The sequence below is a fragment of the Anarhichas minor genome, unplaced genomic scaffold (genome assembly GCF_050575085.1).
Source record: "Anarhichas minor isolate MPS153535 unplaced genomic scaffold, ASM5057508v1 ptg000067l, whole genome shotgun sequence".
NCBI classification, from domain to species: Eukaryota; Metazoa; Chordata; class Actinopteri; order Perciformes; family Anarhichadidae; genus Anarhichas; species Anarhichas minor.
Window position 1 is genome coordinate 2,152,349 of NW_027466513.1, and position 25,297 is coordinate 2,177,645.

The window sequence follows — 25,297 nt, forward strand, 5'->3', positions numbered from 1 at the left end:
GATTTGACTTTTTCTCTTCATACACAATGAAGACATAAAACCAGCGTATGACCAACTCTTTTGAGAATCTAAAACACAAAGGCACAGTCCTGACCCAAGAGGGCTGATTTCCACCCTTGACTGGATTGGCTGTCGAGTTATCTGTGGGCCGGGGTGAATCAGAGTCCAAACCGAGGATGGGCAGAGCCAACAGGGATGCAATCAAAGGCGATTTGTATCATCTGCAACCAGGGTTGAGAGGACTGATCAGGTGTCTGATAGCTGCCACCAGTGTTGTGTTCCTCTCTGTTTCACACACATATGTGACAGCCCACCCTCCCTGCAAACCCCTTTTTTTATTGAAAAGCGGGAATGAAAAGGAATGAGGTCGGGGGGGTTTAAGAGGAGTGAGGGATTGTGGAGAGAAATAAACCCAAGACGCAGACGGCTTTCCACCCAATCCTTGCCCAGAGCAAGGTCCCCTTTCACCCAACAACCCCCCTCTGTAAAGCTTCCAACCCTTCCCCATTATGCCCACCCCCATTTGCTGTCCTTAACCCCTCCTTCCTCTGGGGAAACTATTCAGCTTAGCATGAATACAAGGATGTGCCGGGGTGGCCACTCAAAGTATATCATTTACATGTGTAGGGCGCGCCCATCCACAAGACGCAGCCTATAGGGCCCTCATGTTTCCTTTTCCACTTGGTTCAATGTCAGGGTTTTTCAGTGCGGCTGTCCCAACTTTCACGCCTCATTGGAGCCTTGCAGTCACTGAAAGGGGGTATTTCAAACTCTGTAATGGTGAAAGGAGATCCTTGGGCGTCTGTTTATATGAATGATCCATGTGTATTTAGGGTAGTCGGTGATAAAAGGAGGGTGCCTTTGAATGGCCGCCCCATAAAGCAGTTGGTTGGTGAAATAAACAGATGTTTGTTGTCAAGGACAGGATGATGGAAACGGATGACAAGAAAAAAATAAATACTGCGTTATATGTGTAATTTTGTTCTGCTTGTAGACAATTTTGACATTGCAGAAGTTATGTTATTATTCTTACACAAGGTTGGAAAAGGACCAGTTTCCAGTTTAAATTACTGATTTTCGTCTGCTAACCTGATGTGCCAGATGTTTTTCAAACACCCTTGTCATCGAGGAAAGCTTTCAGTGCCAATCTTTGCTCTTCTTTCAGTAAAGAAATACTCTCCAGTTCTGAAATAACTGATGGCATGGCCACATCTTCGCTAACCTCGTTGGGAGCCGCTATTATTGTTTTGCCCACAACTAAACCTCGTCTGTGGCACAGGATGCTGATTCGTCTGTATAGCACTGTGGTTCGGATACAAATTCATCACTTGAAGTCTGACCAGATGGATTGTTGAGTAAATGTGTGTTCTCATGATAATCTTGGGCATCCAGCTGCTGTGCAATGTAACTGGAATGCAGCTCCAGCAGTGACCGTCGAGATGGAATGGCACTGATAGCTGGTTTACACTCTAAAGTGTGATTTGGTTGATATTTCTTTAGAAACATATACTACAGGTCTTTCCAACGGAGCCAAACAGAGGATACACTGGAGGTATCTATTCCTCTGTCTCTATATTGACTGTAGGTGATGGCCCTGAAGTGTTTTTAATGTTGCATAATACAACTTTTTTCAATCTGATTTAACAATGCTCTCTTTTACTACATATTGTGCTCACCCAGAATTGATTTAGTTGCAAATTGAATATTTGTTGAACTTGACTGATAACGTCAAAAACATTCCTAGTTCAACTGTTGTTGCTGCAGAGGACAAGATGTACAAATCTGTTACATTCAGGTAAATGTTCTTTATTTATCTTGAAAACCTCTCTACAGAAACGTATGTTTTTAAACCATTTCAAATTAATTCAAAATGTTGTTACAACTGGCATCACTACTGCAGGTGTTTTCTGCAAACATCTGCAAAACAATGCCATTCCCATCAGCCTCACCAGTTCACAGCAAATTGTATTTCCAAATGTCAGTATGTGACTCATTATTCCAAGGTGGTTGGCCCCAGTGCTATTCTTGTAGTCACCTACTGTTGTTGCTTTACTTATTTGTAGCTATACCTATGTTGAATACACTTATTGTAAGTCGCTTTGGATAAAAGCGTCTGCTAAATGACTGTAATGTGATGTAATATAGCAGTTTATTAACAAGTGAAACCAAATACAGTGTATAGCTCCAATAAAATGAGCACATTTGCTGCCATTCTGTCAGCAATTCAACAAGTGGGAAATATCATTGGTGTCAGAAATTCCTGATAGCTCCAACTGGGAGGCTGCTTGCGGTTTGTCATAATTTAGATTAAAACAAAATGACGTAAGTATCGACCTCACAGAGCAGCTTGCATGGCTGTAGACTGTTCATTTCTAGGGAGTCACCATCATTGCTCCACTGGCTGAATTGGCACAAGCTGCTCAGCCATGACTGGAGCCAGTCGAGGGCTGTCCTCGACCAAAGAAATCCTTAGTCATCCAGCAGAGGACAGATTTGTAAAACTGAGTTTCTCCAAAGAGAATCACACAAAAGCACCACTTCAAACTTGTGGTTTCCAGAGATGTGCTCATATGATTCTTGGAAATAAGTCATTCAACATGAAAATACATTACAAAATTATTAATCGACTAAATAATTCTTAGTCTCCTCAGACCAAAATGACTGATCAGTTGACGAATGGATCAAGGGTTGATTATATACAACACTGTGCTCATCGTTTTGTTTGTTTTTCTAAACAGAAGCATACATTTTCAGAGAGGTATGTGGGTAATAATAGTAACTGTACATAAACACCCCCCATATTTTCATGTTTATCGTTTAATTGTTTTGTTTATTCAACTGGCATATGTCAATCTGCAATGATATTAGTAAATTTATTTTTGGTTGCTTATGAGTGAAGCTCATACAGGCACTTGAGCCAGCTAAGGGGTCCTTTTGGGCAGGAAGCGTGGACAGCGTGACGCTCGCTTCTTGTAAAGTAAACCGGAGAAATAAAGCCGTTCTTTACAAAACCTAATGCACGCCTGGATGTCCCTTGTGTCCAAGTGTGCAACACATAGTATTAATCTTTCTTTAAAATTTGAGGAACTCTACCTACAACAGAGAAACATCACATTATTTTTCACAATCATAAACAATAAATGACGGTTTAAACATACAAAAAGTTTATCTATCAATGTTTTTACATGGCTGGAAATATAGTTGAGGGAAAGCAGCAGGTTTTAGGCTAGAGTGTGATACAAATTTCCCTCTTCATCATCTTTTTTTAATTTACCGGTAGTCATTTCTAAGCACATGTGAGTTGCTGGTTTTCTTCAAGTGCAAATCCTGTGAGCTCTTGCTTGGCATTTTCTTTGTGCAGTATTGTGTTCCACTGTAGATGTGCTCGGGGGTTGAAATGCAACATCTGTCAGTCATGTTCGTTTGCCTTGGGTGAACACACTCATATGTGGATCTCTGGTGGTTGAACTGAAAAATGAACAAACAAACATAAACACTGAGTGCTAATTAGCATAGTTGACTTAATGATGAACATCCAGTGAGTAGTTTTTTTCCCTTCCTCCTGGCAGTTGCACTTGATCCTCAGCATATGTCTGCCACCTTTTTGATGGGTGGAAATCCTGCCTCAGCTTTTTTTCTAAATAACTGTGGAATCTCTCCACTGCACTCCTTAGCTTTATCCACTCCCACACGCAGGCGCACAATGTGTCACTTTAATTTAACCACCTGCTTTCAGTTCCTGTTACTGTGTGCACACTGGACTGTTCCCTCCGGGCCAGTTTCATCAAACATGGATGATTTTAAAGCAGCAACCACTTGCAGAAAAAAAACAAAAACTAAAATCTCGTCTTAAACTTTATGAAACTAGCAAATGTACATGGAAGCAACAGAGCTGTGGTACTCAATTGTGTCTCTAACAGCCACACACAAAAGAGGAACTCACTGTGTTATTGTTCGGTGGGAATTTTTGCACTTAGCATATTTTATGTAGTATTTATCTGTAAATAAATAATCGTGGCAGTGGCAGTATGCTTCCTTCTGCAGCTGCTATTGTATTGTTTCTGAAATGTCACAAAAGCAAAAAGCCATGGAGGCCAAGGATTTGGAGATGGAAATACACAAACATGCTGCAGAGTGAAAACTGGAGATGGAGCATATTTTATTAATTTCTACCAGAGTAGTTGTCTAGGAGAGCTTTTGTCACCCTTAATATGAAGAAAAGACACTAACTTTGAAGACGGCATAACTCTGCATAAGATCAGTATTTAATAAGGGATATTGATGCAAACTGTAGCCAATTGAAGCATTACATTTATCAGTGCATTTTGCAGCTGCAAAATCTGTTTTTTCTGCATCCAGCACCATCATTGAAGTGACATTGATGTAGTGGAGGCAAGGAAGAACCTCATGTTATTTAAGCTTGGATCTGTAGCCTCTGCCCCCGTCTCCCATTGTATCCAGGTGTCGAGCTATTGCTGGCACGTACAACGGAACTCTTGGCTTGTATTGCAAATGAATTATGTTTCCAAGAGAGAAAATGGCATCCCTAAATATGAGTGCAGAGGGTGTCATGGACGAGGACACATTTTACAGTGTTTTGGCTGACTTGCATATTCAGTCGTATTTATTTTACAGCCGGAAAAATGCAGCGGAGCGAGGCTTTGGTTGCCCCTGTGCAGGATAGGGCCGGCGGTGACCCTCCAGAACCTGAGCTGGCGAAAAACCAAACACCAACCGATGCTGCCTTTGCTCAGATTGCCCTCTAATGCCATCAGAAAATGAACTCATTCTGCTGCAATGAATGTCAGCGTTGGCAGTTTTTGTCGGCTGCTGTAGCCGACGCTAACCCTGAAATGGGGGACCATGATTCCCTAAATGAACATCATGCTATATTGAAGAAGACTTGAAACTAGCGATTGTGAACCCAAACCCATGTTTTGAATATTTACTGAGGTAATCAAGTAGGGTTAGGGTTACTTCTCAGAGACTTCCATACAATCAGAATTATTTTTGAAACCAGACAAGTCGACTCCTGATGGCCATTAGAAAAAAATGCAAGTGCAAGGCACTTCTGCATTGATAAATTACGATTTCTGCTATTGCATAGGAATGACACGACCTAGTCTGGCTCTGATTGTCTAGCAGTCATTGCCTTCGTTGGTTGGATTTGATGAAGTGAGATTGGTGAGTGTTAGGTTAAGAATATCAGGGGGTATCATGCTTTCACCATTATAGCATTCGTAATATTGTTGCTACATTAGCTGCACCATTAAGAACCAGAGATTACCACCTGGGCGCAATTTATAATACTCGACTGCAGTTGTGGCTGGGTGTCGGTAGCTCATGTGCAATGCATCCAGGTGCATGTAGGCACTGCCGACACAGCCCCACGAGCAGTAGAACTCAGCTTTCTCGGTCAGTATAGCCCACACTGAGGACATTTACCATCAACACTGATTGGATATCCACATAAAAGGTGACAGATTTCGCTTTTAATACTATCTGCTATAAGCTAGTGTAACATGTTCTTTTTTGACTGTTCTTCAGACAGCAGCACAGGATGAATTCAGTGTGAGACCTTTTTTTATTTTTATATTCACTATTTATTTAGAAAGGTGTTATTTTCAGCAATATTGATCCAATGAGATCATTGTTAAAGAAACGCATCCAATCACACTCAATCAAGAGTGTATTCAACCTTTCCCTCAGGGTCACTTTGACTTTTTCTGTTTTGGTTGACCTTCTGCTTCCATTCCTATACCTGCACTTCCTTTTCTTCCTCTACAATATCTTCCAGCTCATCATTCACCCTCACATTGATCTTCCTCTCAATGGCTGCAGCAGCATCCTGGTAGAATGATCATGATAAAAATAGCAACAAATAACATTTGAGAGCATCTCCCCCCCCCCCCCCCCCCCCCCCCCATGTGCTGCCCAAAGACAGTGAAAGGGGTTTGGAGGGAGAAGCATTTGAGTAAAAGTGGAATTTTTCAAACTGCCTCAGTGCTTCAGAGAGCAAATGTGTCAATCACTCTCTATGGTGCTCTGGCTCAACATGTTGTGTTTATATCCCTACTGCCATCCATGAGCGATTGTGAGCACATATAAATGTAGGTGCAATTTAGGAATTCTACTATCCTTTCCAAAAGGTTATTCAGCATTTATTTTCTTGTAAATTCAGTGTATATTGTATTTATATGCTTAAAAATCTAATTTAGTGTCAGATTTATACAGTGTAAACCACTTACTTGGATGAAAAAGCTTGGGACAGAATAATTCACATATAAATGTTTAAATAATCCACTTATATTTATCAAGTAGTCCACTTATGGTGTTCATTTTAGGTATTTTCATACACGACAACATATGGAAAAACATAAAACTACTCTAGGCTAGCGTTAAATCAAATTTAGGACTGGCACCCTGAGCCTGGTGCTGAGCACACATGGAAATAATGATGGGAAAAAGAGTAATATGTCTCTCAATAAACAACAGCAGTGAAAGCACCTGTAGTTGAAGCTGCCCTTGTCAAGTAAATTGATCACGTAGTGCCCGCAAAGGGAAACTTCACCGATCCTCGACCGGCTCTGTGCCACCTCCAGCACACGCAGACGAAAGCTGCATGCACTGCCTGCGCTGCAGTGACACTGTTAGCACTGTTAGCTGCTAGGGGCGGACTCAGCCGTCGCCATGTCGAGAGCCGCGCTCCGAATATCGTATTCAGGACCTTTTTAACAGCTGAGAAAAAAAGATATGAGTTCTGTTTTAGAAAAGTTATGTCAGGGAATACGGAAACCCAAAAAATAAATATTAACTCTTTTTACTCTGTAATTTGTCATTTTAAAATATATTTAAAGTCTATATCGTGACTTGAAGTTGAGCACTTTTTTTAGCACAATAACACTGAAATGACTCAACTTTATTTTCCAAGCAAACAGTTGCACAACATTCTCCTGCTGTTTTGAGACAGATGTGACCTCAAGCTTCTGGCCTGTAGTCCTGCTGAGAGGTGTGTGCGTGGGGGGGATTTGTGTCCACTGTCTTTGGGAGGAAATACTTTAATTTGGTGCCAACTCATAGATGCCCTCTCCCCCTCCTACTCTTCATCATGACTTCATCTCGGGGAATCTGTGCTGTCAGATATGGACTCGGGGGTCACGGAAGGCCTCGGGGCATCTCCACTTTAGGAATACAGAGAGCCTTGATAAAGCAGCTGGCCACATAATTCCTTCTGGGACCTGTTGATATTGATCTTTACTTGAGAGTAAGATCTTCTCTCTCCATTTCTGGCACACGGTGATAAGGAATAGGATACACGTTTTTATTTTCCTCTTCTGTGGAATATTTCTGTGGTCACCTGCTTGGATATGAGAGTGTACAGCGCAGTAGGTAGCCTACTGTTAACATGTCAACACTTTTACTCATTAAATGATCTTGTCCCAAGTGATTCGATTGTAGTGAGATGAGATTTAGAGGTGCAATTATATGTATCCATATGTAGTCAACGTGTGCTGCGACGGGCTCCATCCAGCTCCCCATGATCCTGAAATGGATGAAGAGTTAACATGACGGATGGGTGGGAATAAAACTGAATGGCTGTTAAGTTATTCCACATGGGGATTGGATTTAATGAGAGGAGAAATGGGGGGACCTAATGCTTGAGCAGTTGAAAACCTCAAATCTTCACTCGCTACAAAAGTGGTCACTGATACATGAAGTATATGTATATTCAAAAGGACTTCGACCCAGAGAAGCAGCTGCGTGTCAAATTTTGCTTTGCTGATCCAACCAGGCCGGGAACAAATGTCATGAGGGATTTAAAAAAAATGTACTGTCAAGTTATTTGTGCACGGAGAAGTGAGACGCAATGCATGTGTGGAGTAGTAAGTGCCTCAGTTGTCAGCATTATCAGATCAGAATATATGACTATATAAAACAGTTGAACCAAGTGTTTACTTTAAATACACATTTTCTGTACAGTTGGTTTTCACCACTTTATTAGTAGTAAGTCGTACCCTAGGGTACGTCATAGGGTACGTATAACCAATCTACTTTGGTGGAATACAGATCACTTTTTAACTAACTACAAATCCCTGAACAACCATAGTCGACACCATTTGAACTACTTCAGAACTTTTTATTGCCCACACGAAAACCCCAAGTGCTTAAAGTTGGATTTTGACATTGCAGTGTTGATGTTTATCGCTCGTCAAGTTGTCAATCAAATACTGTTACACAAGAGTTATTTGGATGAGACAGCTTCTTTCAGTGAAGTGTATTCGGCACGAGCTAAGAAGATGCTTTTGAAGACTGTGACCTTGTCAGCAGCAGCAAGCGGGTGAGGAATGATGGACTGCTTTGACATCCCAGGCCCTCAGGATCATCGCAACTCAAGTCAAGTTTGCTGCATATTCAGAAATGGTGTGCGTGCCCTTTTGTTGCACACAACCCGGTGTGCCTCGTGGATGTTAACTGGCTCGAATGTGTGTGTGTGTGCGCCTTGGTGTTTCAGTGTGAGCGTCTCGCCTGCAGAGGAGGCTGATCTGATCCTTCAGAATATCCTCTGTGACAGCACATCACCACTATGGCCTCTCTCTCTTCTGACATCCCCCTCTCATTACTGCACTGCAACTCTTTGACTGTTCATTCATTGTGTTTTGTCCAAGTCCCTGTCTTGAAGGGGATGATGTGACAATACACGAGCTGTACGAATTTGGAAGCGAGAGGGAGAGAGATGGGGAAGTCCAGAGTATGGACGAAAAGAGTGTGAAAACAACCAGAGTGAAAAGGGAGTTAGTATTTCATTCTTGAATGACTCTGGTTTGTGATTACTTTCATCCTGTGATGGAATCATTGCCTGAAGGTAGCAATGATTTCCAGGATGTTCATTTTCCTAGAAGTACAGGCTGATTAGTCGAGGATAAGAGCTGCAGTTTATTATGAATTCATAAAATGCTCATTTGATGTGTGCCGTGCAACTGTGTTAATCTGAGCAAAAGCCTCCCAAATGAAAATGAAGCAAATAATTACTGACTTGAAATCAAGTTGAGTTAGAGAAAGCAATTTGTGTTGCTGAGAAATTGCAGGCATCAGATTGAGTCGTTCTCCAACAACACTAAGTTCCCCAAGTAAATACAAATCCAGGACATATCTTACCTTGTCAGCATGTTTAAAACTCAAGCATGACCCGCCTTGTAATTTCTGTATTACTTGTAATTTCCTCCTCTAGAAATTACATTTTTACAACTAAATTGTTTCGCCAACAATTTGAGGGAAATGTAATTGCTGCTCGGAGCATCGTCTCTGGCAACATCTTCATCACACAAGGAAATACCGGCGCTTTGTCACGCCCCTCTGTGTCTGATACCGACAAGGCACCCTTTAGCGTCTGAATTGAGTTCACAATATTAACTATGTGTTTACTTCGACCGTAGTGGACAGTCTGAGTTTGACTCGCTGGGCTTCCCTGTGCGTTATAGTGCGACGCCAAGGGTCCTGACCAAGCATCGGTGTGTGACGAGTTGGGATGAGAACGCGTTGCTTGTACCGTACAGAAGTTGCGAGCGCGTGTTGGTGTTGCATGTTTACATCCTAAATCCTTTAGATTCAGGTTATTTAAGCACTTTGGTAAAGTTGGGGAAAGATTATTGTTTTTGTTAAATACTATTAACGTAAACAGGCTCTTCCTTATGGACATTTTAGGGCAAACAAATAAAATGCTGTCAGCCAATGTTTTGCAGATATACATTTACCCATGTTGACAAAGCTATGTAATTCATGCAACATTACATTTCATCACTATGTTCTTTACAGTAAATGTATAACTGGAATAGTGAAAAATCTCCATCTCAAGTCCAAAGTGACATTTTCAAATTACTTATTTTGTCTGATCAACAGTTCATAATTAATGATTTATAGCCTACACTTGACCCTTCACTAACTCCCGCCCCTCAAACAAAGACTGGCCAATCATAGCGTAGCATCGGCTAGCTCCAGGTTCTGACAACTATCCAACTCCGCTCCATAGGCTCTAAGCCAGCTGTTGAGGATCATCTTCATTTTCAGGCTGGTTTTGAGGATTTCAGGCTCGTCATAGTCAACCTTTCTCTTACATTGTGATCAGTGGGCTTTAGCTTCTATCTATCTTTTTGTATCTGTTTGACATCCTGGCTTTATCCTACAAATTCATATTTGTTGGGGAAAAATCTAAATGACTAATTAGTATGCGTTTAAATGATTAAGGAATGTTATACATTTAAAAGCTCATGTCCTCTGTGAGTGTTTAAGGCCTGTGTCCTTGTCTGTGACACCAGGCGTCTTCAGCAGCTGTTTTGTTTATCAGACATCAGCGTCTCCTAAGAAGAACACTTAGTTACACAGAGCTGATTTGCAACCATGACTTCCTGATTTCGATAAAAGTGACCTTTGTACTAGAACGAAAATGTCCAGATATGTAGACTACGCTGTATGAAGACAATTCCTATGTGTTATCCTTTGTGACGTGACTCACCCTGTGCCAGTACACTGTTGTTTACTCAGTATACCTGTATATACACCAGAGGCTCGGAGACAGATCTCCGGGCAGCCTTGATCCATGTATACTGTGTGTGTTTCGACTCTGTTCCTTCTTGCAAGAATAAATGTCCTGTGATTAATGATTTTTACAATCGGCTCGAGTGAATTTTTCTAACAATAGTGTACACCCCTCTGTCTATTTCTCCCTGAAATAAATTTGCTTTTCCAAAACTTAGATAATATTAATTCAGTGAGTGCAGTTAGTGAAAGTATCTGACGGATAACTGAGTAGCAGCAGGGGGCGGGGCTTTGTGAAGGGTCATTTGATATAAAGGCATCAAACGCTCACATCTTTTGTTGTTGTTGTTAATTACTTAAATATTTTATCATCAAAATGATTGTTATGATTAATTGTTGATTTTCTGCCCCATTTCATATTGTCCCTATTTCTTTGTTCTCAGGCAGTTACTGCATCGAGTGAATACCGCACCATGATGTCTGATAAAAAAAAGTGTGTTCGATCAACATATTTCTAACAATGTACAAAACAACTACATACCCATCACAAGCACTCATGTTCTACTTCTGTCTTCAGATTGAAATAATTGTAACTCAAACAGCCCAAACAACTCTCCTCTAGAATTGAGTTTGTCTGATTACCCACAGGTGTGGATAATGAGCTGCTGCAGAGCACATCCCTCTCCCACGCAGCACTGATTGGATTAAGGCTCATTGGACACCAGTTTTGCATTGATAAACTGCAGATTGCAAACCACAACAAATGAATGCCCACTACAAATTAAAACATCAGTCAACTGCGATTACCATTTACAAAGAACATTTCTTTACAGATATTTTAAAGTGTTTTGTTTTCTGTCATGATATAAAAACTGGAAACCGGAAAGGATCAGGAAAAAAAGTAGTGATGAGCACCACAATCTTCACCATAGTGCGAATAAGAATTTCAGCTGATGCTTGCATTATTTTCTGCATACTCCTAATAAAAACAAATGGGTGAGGGGATTGTCCAGTGTGTTTCATATGAAGACTATTCTTCTTTTTCTGGCATTATGTGAAATGATAATGCTGTAGAGGTATGAATAAGGCTTTTTCTCCCTAACTGAGACACTAATGGTTCAGTGTACAACTGGCAGGCATATGCTGAGATCTGGTTATTTGGGAATCCCTCTCTCTGATAATGGTTAGCGTTGCGTCCATTGAAATAAGTAGTTTTCAGTTTAATCACGAGCAACAATTAAAGCAGCAAAGTCCCCCTCTTTTCTTATTCCTAAGTGAGCGCATCATGCTGCTGGGCTGTACACTGCGGTTTGCTGCTCAGTCAGGTCTCCCTGCGGCGATGTCAGCTCTCCTTTATGAATAGCTTAACAGCCACTGTAGATCACAGTGAAACCAATTACTGAGGTGAGTCAAAGGGAGGCGAGATTGAGCGTGCATGAATTTAGATCAGGAGACCTCAAGCTTGTAGCCCGTGTTACATCGCTGAGATATTCTGAACAGATCCGAGGCATTTCAGATAATCCTGATTAAACAGCGGTCCAAAATGGTGCTTAGATCCTTTGATCACGGGAGGTGGTATTGCTGTTTTCACCACTGTGATGATGATCATAAACCAATTCAATCCCTGACAGGCCTGTAATGGTGGACATAAAATATTCAGAAGTCCCACCTTAAAGTTTAATAACTAGGTTTCATTGCTGCTTTCTGCTCACTTTGTCAAATAACAGTTTACAAGTAGCTTTGAAGGCCTCATGGATATTCTACACAGAATTGTTGAAAACCTAAAATTCCTCAAGTATAATTGAAATTAATTCAACCAGACTTGGATATTTTGATCAGGGCGAAACAGAGAGGACATTTCTTGTTTCTTGTCCTCGCAGGAAAAGCAGAGGTGGAACTGACACTAATAACAGCTCTGCTCCATTAAGTATCCCAGTAAGCCATGCCAGTTAGTCCGCATGCATAAGAGCGGGGTCTGGGATCCGAAACAACTCAATTTGATTACACTTATAATCCCAATTGATTGTGTGTGTTACCAAATTCTGTAGTGACCAGTATAGTTTGCAGTATACGGATTATTATACTAGTGAGCTATTAGGGGACTAAATAACTGCCCTCCCATCTAACCATCCAAATGACTGCCAAGCTGCTCTTCAATGGATGCCCAAAAACAAAACTCAAGAAACAAAGTCCAGAAGAAGTCTCTCAACTAAACTGTGTCTTCAGATTTTTCCAAAATACAGATGAAATACAAATTGAATGGGCTATTTATAGCATCAAGCTTTGCGGTTATATGATATGCCATTCCTTAGCCTCTATTTTAGCGTTATCTTTAATCTTTTTACTGTGGCATACTTTAAAAAAAACGACAGTCATGCATGTAAGACGGTATGGAGATAAACCTGGGTCAATGAATCATGTTAAATATTTATAATTGTGTCTTACAGTGCTGATTATTTGTTGCAAAATGTAATTAATTATGTGTTTGCTTTTGAATATCCCATGAGACTAAGTAATGTCAGCATTCCACACATTGGAACTACCTCATAGCAACCCGTTTGTTGTGATGGCAGTCTCAGCTAGTACTACATTATACATCCAGTTTGTTCTCATTTCAAGGCAGCAAAGCACACATTTTGTTGAGTAAATCTCTTTTGATGTACGGTGTTTGTGCACGGTTTCTTTTTCTGCTTATTTCTGTTTTGTAAGAAGCATGTGTGGGTGAGGAACACAGTGGGAGACTGTTTGAGTGAGACCGGTTTACTCCAACCACACACCACAGTGCCTTGGTTAAATATCGGGTGGTACCACGTTGTATTTGTCTCATAGCCAGACCCTTTCGAGAGTTCTTACTGTGATCTGTTGATGAGGAAAGTGAGGTTAGGATCTTCATCTTTGTGCCCACAGTAGTCATCACCTCTTTTACAAAGAACAAGCCATAGCTTTCAGTTATTTTACCTTTTCCATTCCTGACAAGGTAACGACATACAAGGTTTTCGCCTGATGGCGAAGAAATTACGAGGGCAATATGGCAGCAGTGTACTTTGCATTCATAATTCAGTCCAGGGATTACACAAGAAAGCTGACCACCTGTGCTCCAATTCAGAACCAAACAACCTAATTAACATAATAGTGCAGTCAGGTAACAATATGCAGGTGTTTGTTATTCTCGGTGTGTGTCTCTCTTTCATATTATTTGCATTTAGCAGCAAGCGTTCAGTGGGTTTTCTCCAGTTTACTAATTCATCCGATTTGTTGAACCACAGCTCACGTTCTGCCGAGATCAAACCAACCTTTTCTTAACATGGAGTTAGTTGCAGAATCTGGTTTTCAGCAATAATCTCATTGGCTCAAGTTGTAAACTGGCACGTGCCAAATCACACAGACAAACAAATGCGAGGAAAGCTGCTTCTTTCTTTTCTGCTTTGATCTGAATCACATCCAATCAACGGATCACATTGATGGAACAGCTCATGGTGCGAAACAAAAACACAAATGTTTGCACCTTTATTTTATTTTATTTTATTGAAAATGGGTAACGAAAAAAACGTAATGTTATTTTCATAATATGTACAACCGGTGAGAAGACAAATGCTTCCTCACATCACAGGCTTAAAATAAGTAAAGATGTAACCGTGGAGCAGACATTGGAATTGAACAAATGCAGGACTAGTACCTTGTTAGTTTGCGTCTACTGCATTCATTGATGTTGTCATCAATAAACTACTTGTCAATTACAAAATGCTACTTCCTTTAGATGAGGCCTTGCAAAAATATCTCCATAAATTGTTACTTCACTTGCCATCACAGACAATTTGAGAAATATAATTCAGCTACATAATAAAGTACGACAAAGCTTTTATGCAAGGCTTTAAAAATGTAGATCCTGGGCTCCTAAAAACTGTTTCTATATAACAAAACTGCATTGTTTATTATGTTTTGAGGGAAGAGTTTCCACATGTACAACCCAACCATCTGACCAACTTGAATACAGCATGAGATGAAGTAGGACACACTGTCCAATGCAACATTGACACCAATACATTCTTTGTCATGTACTGTATACGTATGGGAAGCACTATTCTTTAAGTGAACAGTTCCACTGCCGTGCTAAAATGTATTTTTTGCTGTAATTTCCAACGATGACACTAATGCAGATGGATTATGTAATTCAGGACACTGATTTAGCAGATGCCACAAATATGTCAGTGGTCAGTTTGACACAGCAACCTAGCTTTTATTAAACCCATTTTGGACAATGTGACATGCAATGAAGCTGCTGCCTTCACGCCCTGAAGGACGTGTGAATGGGCTTGGTGCTCGGATATGATGTTGATGTCCTCTCCTGAACATGGGGATCAAGGAATCTAAGTAATGAGAGAGGCTTTCACAGCTGGACTACCGCAGATCCCTTGTTTCTCTTTTCTCACTTCATGTTCCTTTGCTACATTGATCACTTAAATCCCACCGCCTCGTCTCCACAACCACTGTATGTGCTGTACAGCAAGAGGAAAATACAGCAAAATAAATACAATTGTTGCATTCAGATACATATCTTTTTAAAGCCACTGTGAAACAAAACCGGTTTGTTACATTATGTTTCTTTCAATGGGCATGACTACAAATGAATCTGTAAAGTTGTCCACCTCTATTATTGGGTGAACGAGATGTCAATCAAGTGCAGTGTGCACATGCCCACACAGTTCTGGCAGGGGGTCTAATCGGCCAAAATAAGTGAAAACACCCGTGTGGGTGTAATCTAAGTGCTAAATCCCCGGCTGCAACCCTAGCTTGGTTGAGCAATCCATATAATACAGTTGGCAGTGTTTGCGGTTGGGAACCTGGCAAGAGCTTACGTCTTTCTATCTGGATAAGCAACTGCTGAGGCGCATCATGAGCCATTTGTGTCCATCTCTTGGTGAAAGCCATATTATCAACAACTGTTCTAAGGAACAAAGTTTGCCAAGGAATCCATTTCATGTTATGTCGCATGACTGCAAATGAGCAACTTTCAACAATTAAACAATAAATTCTCAGTCTAAATGCCCCGATTCCTCGAATGATAATGAATAAAAAAGAATGTAATTCTTAAAGCACAATGATCTACAAAAATACATTTTATTTGAGTTTATTTTACAAAAGATGCAGGCAATATGTCATTTGTCACCTGTCGGTGTTTGAATCTTCTCTATATTATATTTGAGTTTTTCTTCTATCTTTGTTGTCTCCCTTCTTTCAGCATTAGTTCACAACAGTGAATGCAGGTTTTTAAGAAGTGAAAAGAAATCCAAGGGGATTTACAGGACTGCAAAGCGGTAATGGCAATGGATTAAGAGGGACTCAGCAGAGATTTGAGTTAATATTGAGTTGCATTGCCAGCGCTGCAAAGCAATTTTTGACAGCTGCTCTGGAGGAATACATCGACGGTAGTGAAAATACATTGATATTGAATTTTCATGAGGACCTTTAGAGCAGTGCAATTACCATGCTTGTTTTTTTCAGTTGTAGCACAATTGCACGGGGAACAGTTTCACTCAGTGCCTGAAAAGGCTCAACTGCAGTGGTTAGTTGACTCTGTAATACAATACTAAGGTAAGACAATGACTGCCTAATATTTTTGGTGTTTTTTGGAATACAAAGGACACGGTTAATGAATTTGAATTTACTCAATTTAAGATAAGTGAGAAATTATTCTTGACCTTGTTGTACATATTACATTGAGACAACAATACGTCCGTTTGTGGTGCTATAGCAACCAAGAAGTAAAGAAGACTGAAAAAATATATATATATATATATATTCTGCCTAGTAGCAGCTGTAGCAGCAAAAGCAACCACAAAGTGTCAATGCACCCAAAGAGTGTAGGCAGTGCCAGGCCCCCCCCCTGTAGAGATAAAGATGTCTTTATGCTGGAAGGGTTCATGCTATCGTTTCAGGTGCAAAAAAAATGTTTTAAGTCTGATACCATGAGCCCTGTCATATAGAAAGCGTATCATTAATTTAACTGTAGAAATGGACAGAAATGGAATATGCGTGTCCCACATTCAATATGTATGTACCTATATTTCTCCCTCTGGCCAGTGTCTTGTCTCGGGGTGTAGGTACTCTGCATGCGCGCAGCGGAAGTGTTCAAGTTAAATTTGCATCACTTTCAGTGGGCATATTCTGCAGGCAGAATTAGTTGTCCCTCTCAGCGGACGGTCTCATAGGAGAGCTGCTTTGATCCGACCATCTCTCTCACCGGTCAGCTAACCTGCCTATGCACACTTGTAACTATTCCGGTCTTAAAAATATGAAGAACAGCCAACAGTTTTGATCAAGAAATCTACACTGTGCTCTGACTACATGCATTATAAGGGGAGTTGCATTGGGTTCAACAAAAACAGGTAAACATTAAAATGTCAGTATTTTCTTCATGCTGTAAATGAAGAGACTGACCAAATGCCATCCAATTCTGCTGCTCCAACAGAACCAGACCAACACTCTTGTATTTTGGAATGTATCCACTTAAAAAGACACAAATACATTTTGTGAAGCATATTATCTGATAGGTTGCAAGTTCCAAGATTGCAATGGACGAACTAACTTTGTGTCGAGTGGACTAAGAGTATAAAATCCTTGGTTCTTCCTTTTCCTTCTCTTTGCGTTAGTTGATTGGGATGTCCATATTCATGCAAATGTCAAACACATTTGTAATGCAATTTAAATGGTTCTCAATGAGAAACTTTTTTCATCAATGTTCAGGTTCAAGCTCTTCAGCAATTGTTACCAACCGTTTAATACTTGTGCAATGTGCATTGGTTTAGAAGTGCAAACAAACAAGTGTCTTCGGTGTCTTGTTACACTGTCTGGTTACTCCAAGTTAAGCCACACCTTCCAGCCAATCAAAATTGCGAGTTATCTGAGGAACCATTACAAGACCATGTATCTTCAAGTAAATAAATTGGCTGAGTTAGAGACAGTTATAGTTTGCATGTAGATTCACATTTAGACCTGGCATCACATATATAATATGCAATCCCTTCATTTTAAGTTTTCCTTTTTAAACAAGTGATGACTTAATATAGGATACAAACATGCCTCATCTGTATAAAGATAATATATATGCATTTGTTATACAGGATGTTGCGCACTCAGCAAAAACACACAAAAAAACAGTAGCACGACTGTTATTTTTTTGTCAATTCAATTCACCTTATTGCAGAGTTGTAAAAGAGCAAGATAAGACATAAGAGATAAAGAATGAAGAAAAGAGAGATCTTATCTGATAAATGTTAAGAAATAGATTATTTATACTGACAGAGCACAGTTTGCTTAGAGAAGCAAACCGATTAAGATAGCTGCCACCACCTTCCTTGCCATTATAGACACTCTTGCAATCTTTTGTTTCGTCCATTTGAATAGTGATGAAATTAGGTCACAGCAAGCTGATTAGACAACAGCCCAAAGATGAATGCTGTTGAGGAGCACCAAGTCCACCTCATGTCTGACGACACAAAAGACGTCACACGAGGAGCTCTTGCCAAGTGGAATACAATTACAAACGTGCCTAATCAATTTGGGTCTTGGGCTTTGGTTCATAATTTACTTTTAGAAAGACATCAGGGAACAGTTGTGCTTAATTGGTAGCACTCAGAGAAAGGACCTAAGGGTGCGTATACCCTCAAGTTTGTTTTCAATTCGGTGATTTGTGTGCTTACACTCTCATATACGCAGAGTCAACTTGTATTACCTTGGTGGTGTGCAAATTTACAAAAAACAACTATTAACTAGAATTAATTAAAGTCCTTTAACAAAAGCACAGACCAGATCTTTCCATTCTTCCCATTTAACAATAAAAGTCTCAGACATATACAATGTGTAACTGTTTACCACAGGGAACTCAAATTCACAGAACATTTAGCAAAAAGGAAATAATATAATAATATACCTATACCTTAACGTAGCTATATATATATATATATATATATATATAATTCACCTCAATAGGATCCTGTTAGATGATATTCTGCCTGTGCAAATCTATTGGAACCCTTTGTTGAAAAGGTGTTACAAATTTGCATCGCTGCCAGTATGTATAGTTTTTATGTAAAGGTATGCGCAGGCGAGTATTTTCGCATTTTCCTGAGTATTCGTCACGCTCCCATAGGTATGTAAGGACTTTTGACGTGAGTCGAGTACTGGTGAATACTGGGTTTACCAATATCTGTGGTCTGAAATGAATACACTACTTGCATGTTGTATATTTCATTATCTGTCCGTTTCCAGCTTCCATCACCAAGTGCAGCCAGGAATGCAGCCAAAGGAAGGTAGTTATAATTCACTTTGAAATAGACTTTCCATGAGGTTTTGAGCTATCCGCAGCACTCCTCTGAGTGAGTTGATAGAAATGGTATATGTATGGTATGTTAATGTAGGGAGGTAAAATTGTGTTCTTTGTGGTTGCCATTAGTTAATTAGTTATTATAGGTGTTTCTTTCAGTTCAGGTTTTCTTTTTGTATATGGGGCAACCGTTTCTATCTGGTTCTCAGACTGTCAGCCATTGATCTCAGGCTGGTGGTTCGATCCCCCAAACTCCGAGCTCAGAGATTCACTTTTCAAAGTCATCGTAGCTCAAGGCTACGAATCCCAAATGGCTCCAAATGTATGTCTGCAGAAAAAAGTGCCACTTGTGACAAATGTGTCCGCAAAATAGATGTAATGTATTTCTATCTATGATACTTATAACAATATACTGTAATACGTGGTAACCACCAGATGCATTTGGGGTATTCTGCTGTGGTTATATGATGTTGATAGAAATGAAAAGCTTTTAAACTTTAAAGCCAAGCAGTCTGTTTGAAATGTAATGTATTCGAGCTTGGTGCTCGTAGTGAGACTGTAAAACTATGTCAACTTAACATTACCTATAGGGCTGTATAGAAACTCTTCCAATTGGTAAACACAAAAGTTCTGCAGCACCGCCCTGCAGAAAACAACTCGGACAAAGGACTTTTAAGATACAACTTTTCTCCCAAATTCTATTACATTAAGTCTTGTTCTTTTGATATGTGGCTTATAACCAAACATCGCAGACTGTATTGAAAAACAACAACATGTTTGTGTGTTTATTTTACTTCTATTAACACTGAATGGACATTTCTTGTTTGTCAAAAGCTTAAGTAGGAAGGGCAATGTAAATATGGAAGGAGCGATGTGTGAGGGATAGGAACATAAAAGAGAATAGTATGCAAGAAGGAAGCAATGCACTTTCTATATTTAGCATTTCTTATTCCCACTGCACTTAATGCAAAAATGGGAAACTTTATCAAAGCTTTTTCCTCTCTTTGTAAGGTGAAGGATGGTGACTTTTAAGCAAAAGGACCAGCTCTTGGAAGAGGTGAAGAAATGCCTTGCAGGCATGTTTGATGTGTTGGATGTCAATGAAGCTTCTCCTGGGCTCCTGGTGAGACTGCCTGAACCGACAGGACATGCCCGGGAGCCGAATAGCTGCAGAGTGGATGCAACAAACTGCGTGAATAAGATGCCCTACTTAAACCTTTCTGTTTTGTGTCACTGGCATCAGGCACGGGAATCTCTAATGTGTAGTTAACACGGCTATAAGGTGTGGTTAAAAGCAGCGGTGAAAATAGTTTTTAATAGTATCCTTTGACTTTACTGAAAGTCACAATACTGTACCTCTGAGTTATTTAATTATAAGTGGAGGGAAAATGTTCAGCTCTCAAACTAAATATAAAATGTAGTCATAGTGCCCAAGGCTGTTAATGATGTAACATCCTTCATTTGAAGGACTCATTTCTGCTGGTTAACATTAACAGGTCGGTGTATCAGCTTGATTGCTTCCCTGTTGTTGGCTGACTTGCTGCATAAAAAATGATGACCTTTTGGCTTTGCTTTCGTGCCAAAGTTCTATGGTTAAATGGAAAGATGTGCTTTGAATAACAGCGTAATTAACGTCTAAACTGCCTCAAAAGTGAAGCTATATCACGAAAGTCTTGACCATATTGAACCACATCGCAGTAGTGTAGAAAAAGGTCATTTCGCGCAACCTTTGGAGCTTCCTTGTATGTAATCTATCGCTGTATCAATGTGCACAGATATATGCAAGGCTTTAGCTTTTATATAATAATCTACAAAGAGCTACATTTCTCTAAGATCTCAGAGGTCTTTTACTGGCCACATAGTGGGAACATTAGGAAATCATGCCATCATCCATGAGATATTCAGTCTCATACTGATGCTATGTGGCGTAGCTTTTAAAAGTTAGTCATAACATACGTCAATAGAAGACAGTATTTCCGTCTTTACCGTTATTCTTTTCACCATCCTGCTCCTACGCTTCCAGTTCCAATGTTTGTGTTTGCTGCTAACGGCCTGTGTTTGTGGTGAACCATGTAAAGCGAGAGCAAAAGAGGTCGGGAAGGAGCCTAACATCGAGACACGCAGCAAATTGGGGTCTTTTTCTATAGCTGCCATTAAATGCCCGCCAGGTACAATCAAAATAATATTCTGTTTCTGCCTTTGGGTGGCTGACCCTGCACAACCCTGTTTCGCCGTCCACACCCTCAGGCAAACACACCTGAGTGCACCCTTATCCGCCTCTCCCAAATGCAACAGAAGGGAAATAGTCAAAAAGGATGACCCCAGAATGAGACATAAAGCATTAGTCAAAAATTCAAGAAAGGATGAAAAATAAAATGCATGACTAGTTGCCCTCATGCTTCACTGCGGTGCCAAAAACCACTGGTATAAATGTATCTGACATGGCAGTCACAGGAAAAAAAAAACTTCAACTGATTTTTACAACAGAACTTGAAAAAACATGAATTGGCACAATGCATTACAAAAGGCATCACGGGAAGATATAGAGTATATGTACAAACTGTGAAAGCAAGAGGAGCTCAGAGGGAATATGAAAAATGAATACAAACATATATAAAGATTGAGGGATTTGAAATGGAAAAAGCAGGCAAATTGAACATACATAATTGATCCAGCAATACAACATAGAAAAAGCTTTAATAAGTTCAGCACGGAGTGTCAAGATCTCCAATGAAGCTGTACATATGGGTTAATTTGATGTTAGAAATGCAGTGACATTAATTTATTTATCTAACCTCTTTGCTAAGTATGTTTTGGTTATGCAATTTAGGGCAATACATTGTTGATAATTTTGCCCATTTTAATCATCTGTGTCTTCATTTTTTGTGCATCAGACAGTCGGGCCAAGACAACACAAATACTCAAACTATAAGGAGCTTAGTCCACCATAATCTGATTCAGACATATCAAATCATATAGAGCCCAGCCCAGCCCAGCATTAAACCATAAACGGTAATAGTTATAATGAATATCCTGTTTTTTGTCTTATGATAGGTACTGTATGTGATGAGCCACTGTGTACATAAATAAGTACAATAGGTAAAGTAAAGATGAATTAGATGAATTATTTAATTAACTCTAATTGTCATTACGTGTATACGTCTGTCAGTAGGTTCTTGCTCGTTCTTTTTCGAGCATTTACAATCTTTTAGGACACGCCGGGTTGCCAAATAGACAGATAGAAAAAGGATTACACTAGATTCAGACGGGATTAATGATGTAATCTGAAGCCTACTTGAACTCTTCTGAGATTATAACCTGTATTGACCTTTTACTTCCATTCTCCCTTTTATGCTGACTATGACACAGGGGCTGAATGCATTATGATTCTTTACAATATTTCATAACATGCCGACACGCTTCAAATACAGCAACTTGGTCAACTGTGAGGCTCCAGGTGCCCCTCTTGCTAAATTTTGCAATTGTCAGTTTTCACTCATGTACACATCTTTTCAAAATAATCATCCTAATTCACAGCAAACAACTTGGTTGGGTTTAGGCAAGACATCTACTGAGTTTTGTTTTGGTAAAGATAGGGGTTAGGGTTAAAATTACTTTGTTTGTTACGTAGCTAAGTAGGCTAGATAATGTTACACAACCTATGCAAAGTGAACATAATGTAACATCACTGAAAAGGTGCTAAATGCAAGATTCAGAGCAGAGGGATTGCCTCCCCACGGTGACGGTTGAGCCAGTGGCTCGCAGCAGTGGTTACATTATATTTGTAAAGATTAGAGTAAGCACCAGTAAGTTGTGTTATTTCACTCAGGCATAATGGCAAAAGAATGTACCACATCAATCTAAGAAGCTTGCATTCCTGCTTAGGCACTGCATCAATGTTCAGCAATTATCTTTTTTACAACACCACCAAACCTATCAAAACCAATATAGCGTAAGCTTAGTTGTGAAATGACTCCACTTTAAAACCCTCTTGTGTTGATGTAACCTGCTGGGACATAACTTACATTTGTGATTGGTTCACTGTACATTAGCTTTTATTCCTGTCTTACCCGTCCAACCAATTTCAGTCGTAGCAGTAACACAATTCCCATCGGTCGCTTTTAATTTACTGTATAGAGTCTTAAAATTGTTTCCATTTCGTCAAAGTGAAGTCACATGATTTCGTCCCATGTCGGCCTCTCTTACATACTGTGAGCTACACAAAAACAGGCTGGCATTCATTACATAGAAGAACATTATTCAAAGACTTTCACGTGCTGGGTGAATACTGGTGTTACACCATGTATGTTATGTAAATAATATGAAGGTTGTCATATAGAAATTGACAATAAGTTGCATTTCTGTTTATATGGTTGTTTGTCTTGTCTTTTTTTTCAACAGAAGTATAGTAAGCCACACATCCGGCCACTTTGTATGCGCCATTCCAACCATTTATAAAGAATGAGACGGAGTGCATTTTAATTACAGTGTACTTCAAAATCCTTTTAAGCAGAAGTGAACTCAACTCGTGAACCCACTCCAGTGAAATGGTAATTAATGAGAGGGAGTTTAATGGAGTTCCTCCGGAATGTGTTTGGATGTCAACCAAATGTGAAATAATATAGATGCGGTGAAATGTAATGGAGAGAATTTATTTCCTGTTTCGTTCATATTGTTACAAGCTAGTAAGTTACAGTTATTGTATTGTGTTGTATAGTAAACACATGGTATTTTGTATAGCAAGATCTAATACAGGAAGGTTTATATATGGGCAGGCTAGTGTTCGCACATGGCCATCATGCACTTACCAGAACTTTGGTAGAGTAGCCAGTGATAGTCAACCACGGACATCATGCTGGTATTCAATTCACACTGATAGAAGCCATTTTTGGGGAGATGTATGTGAAAACAGTGTAGTGGTACTTAGTGAAAAAAACAAATGTACAACTTTAATTTGTATAGTTTATTTCAATAACAACCACTGCACTGCCATTTTCACAAGTTTGCAGTAGGTTGTTGGTCCCTCCCCTTCTTCTACGTAGCAAAGTTGTTGACCTTTGAAGGGGAGAAGTGTCCAGCGTTCAACTTTTTTTCGATTGTAGCCTATGATTGCACCATTTTGTGATAGATTATAGCCACATGAAAAGGAACTGCAATGTCCCGCCTTGGACTAATAAAACAAAGTGGGACCATCCATTGAAATGTCACTATTCCAACCAATATGTTCCAACAAGTTGGGCAACAACTGAGAACTCACTGACAGTGAAGTTCACTATTTTGGATTAGGCCTCTCTGAAGTTGACTAATTGGAGCCATTGGTATTGCCATTAGAAACAAATGTACCTATAGCAGCCAATACCTCTGATTTAGACAATCTGTGGTTGTCGGATATGTGGTCTTGCTTACCTTTTGTAGATGTACCTTTTGTAAGACCTTAACATCCTAAACTTTCTAGTGTTTTCATTGCACAGCTCAGTCAAAAGTGTCATTTAATGATTTTTAGAGTAAAGCTAAACAGCAGAGATGTACTGCAGAACTCGGAAGGTTTCTCATTTAAGATGCCTTTTTGTTCCAGCAGTCCTGAAACTGGACATAATGCTCTCAAATGAATGAATTTACTATTGATAAAAAAAAAGCTAAAAAGGTGCTATGGTATTCACCAATGAGACCGGTGTTTGTGGCCCGTGTGAAACCAAAACTCAATGTTAGTCTAATTTCGTTACGAAGCCTACTTAACCACGTTAACGTATATTGCTGATTGAAAAACATTGGCAGCAATCGGTCCAGTAAACCACTATACATCATGATAAGTGTGAGAAACACGTTTTGAGTATCTGTAGCTCATCTACTGTTCAGTGTCTCCATGACCCACATTACAACCCTGTTCAAAACAAGTGTAATCTACTTATGTTGTAGAGCAGTGCTACTCAAATCTAGTCCTCAGGGTCCAGAACACTGCTGGTTTTCAACCCCGCCAGGTGGTTAACTGCATTCACCTGTCATCCCAAGTCAAAATCATGCCCAGCTCACAGACAGAGTGAAGATTGTCTGGCAGAGTAGAAACCCAGCAGTACTCTGAACCCTTAGAGCTGGATGAGTACAGACATAAACACACCTGTGTCTTAGTGTTTGAATTGTATCAATGTCAAATCCTTGCATACAAAGCTTTACTTTCTTATTCATCTTTAGCACTCAACATCAGATTTATGAAGAGAAAAACACAATAGACAGAATACTTAAGTTAAGTTTTATTTCAGGAGCTACTGGGTGCTTCAAAGATGTAGGGATGGTTTATAAATTTTAAAAAAGCCAGAGAAAAACAGGAATTTCTTGTTAAGTGACAGCATGTGAGGATTTGGATTACACTTGTTATTCACCAACATTTCCAATTCCCTGGTGTATCAGCTTGTGTTGATGCAGTAGAAAACTGCCTAATTACAC